The 2,066-nt window shown below is 39.2% G+C and overlaps 1 pseudogene; it reads left to right on the forward strand.

Annotated features, from left to right (window-relative positions):
• The first annotated feature begins 302 nt into the window (after positions 1 to 302).
• Positions 303 to 1,667, forward strand: LOC143581619 (malonyl-coenzyme A:anthocyanin 3-O-glucoside-6''-O-malonyltransferase pseudogene; annotated as a pseudogene).
• The last annotated feature ends 399 nt before the right edge of the window (positions 1,668 to 2,066 follow it).

The raw sequence follows: 2,066 nt of genomic DNA on the forward strand, positions 1-2,066 counted from the left end.
CTATCTATTATAACGTTAACAACTTTCCTAAATGTAATACTAAAAATGAGATTTAAAATATTACTTCAATCCATCCATAATCGGCAAATGACTCGTTCATAGTCAACAAGCCAAAAGTTTATAACCTTTTAAAGTATAAATTTATGAGAAAATTTAGGAGTATAATCATTGTCACTATAATAATATAGATAATAGAGAGAGAGACTGGGATACATCAATAGAAAATTTCTAACCACCGTTTTGTTTTCCCATAAATGCATCTCACACTCAAGATCACCACCACCACCACTAACACTACCACCATGGATAGCATTCCCAATCTAACAATCATCGAACATGCTCAAATATCGGCCACCATCGGCCACCGTTCGCTACCACTCACTTTCTTCGACATTGCATGGCTACTCTTCCCACCGGTCCATCATCTTTTATTCTACAGATTCCCACATTCAAAGTCCCATTTCATAGAAACCGTTATTCCTAACCTAAAGCACTCGTTATCAGTCGCACTTCAACACTATTTCCCATTTGCTGGGAAACTTATTGTGTATCCCAACCGTAATGGCTCCACTAGGAAACCCGAAATCCGACACGTGGAAGGTGATTCTGTCGCGCTTGCTTTTGCCGAAACTACCCTAGATTTTGATGATTTGTCAGGAAATCATCCTCGGAAATGTGAAAACTTTTATCCACTTGTTCCTAAATTAGGCAACGCCAATAAAGAATCTGATTACGTCACACTCCCGCTTTTCTCGGTCCAAGTGACGTATTTTCCGAACTCGGGTGTCGCTATCGGGACGACGAATCATCATAGCCTGGGAGACGCCAACACTCGGTTCGGTTTCTTGAAGGCGTGGGCCTCGATTTTTGTAACAGGTGGAGATAAGTCATTTTTGACAAACGGATCTCCACCTGTCTATGATAGATTTGATATTACAGAGGAATATGAAAAGAGGTTGAACCAAGCAAGGCTTGAAGGTTTTTATCAACCTCCAAGCCTTGTTGGTTCTGATAAGGTTCGGGCAACGTTTTTGTTGTCCCGAACGCATATCAATGGACTTAAGAAACAAGTCCGGGCTCAACTGCCAACTCTGGAGTATGCATCCTCTTTTACGGTAACATGTGGTTATATGTGGAGTTGTATTATGAAGTCATATGCCGAAATGGGAGAAGAAAAAGGTGAATACGAGTTAGAGCAGTTTATAACTGCGGTAGGTCTTCGATCACGTTTGAATCCGCCGCTTCCCGAAAGCTATTTTGGTAATTGTAGCGGGCCGTGCATTGTAACGATAAAAAGCAATGTGTTAAAAGGTGAAAATGGGTTTGTTATGGGTGCTAAATTGATTGGAGAGGGTATAAGCAAAATGGTGAACAAGAAGGGGGGAATCTTGGAAGATGTGGATAGATGGCATGATGGATTCAGGATTCCTGCTAGGAAGACCGGGGTGTCGGGCACACCCAAACTTAACTTCTATGGGATTGATTTCGGGTGGGGAAAACCGGTAAAATATGAAGTTGTTTCGCTTGACTATAGTGGGTCGTTTTCTTTAAGTGCGTGCAAAGAATCAGCGCAAGATTTTGAGATTGGAATGTGCTTTCCGAATAAGCAAATGGAGGCATTTGCGAAAATCTTTAGTGATGGATTGGAAAGTGCAATTGCGTCGTGATTGATTTAGCATCGCCTTTTTTTGTGTGTGTATTATTGTTTCCAGTTTTCGGATTTATGTTTGTTGGTGTAATTTGGGTGGAACATGTTTAATGTATTTTCACGTACTTTGTGCCTTGTCCATTTGAACAACAAATTTCCCTTTGATGCTTCAGTTAGATCATGGTATGAAGGATAAGAGTTAAATTTAGTCGGTACTATTGTACTGATATTCAAGTGGAAAAAAGAGATGAGTTTGGATGGACTTTGGATTTGTTTCTTCATAAATTTTCATGTCTAGGCTATCAATTTTAATTTTCTGAGATTCTAAAGTATCGACTAAATTAGGATTTTGGTTATACAAGAAATTTACTAATTTGCAAATCTTCTAATAAATCCAAAATTACCAATATCATGTTAT

This window comes from Bidens hawaiensis, unplaced genomic scaffold (genome assembly GCF_021521415.1).
Source record: "Bidens hawaiensis isolate Kalapana, Puna unplaced genomic scaffold, B.hawaiensis_p1.1 tig00031116_1, whole genome shotgun sequence".
Taxonomy (NCBI): Eukaryota; Viridiplantae; Streptophyta; class Magnoliopsida; order Asterales; family Asteraceae; genus Bidens; species Bidens hawaiensis.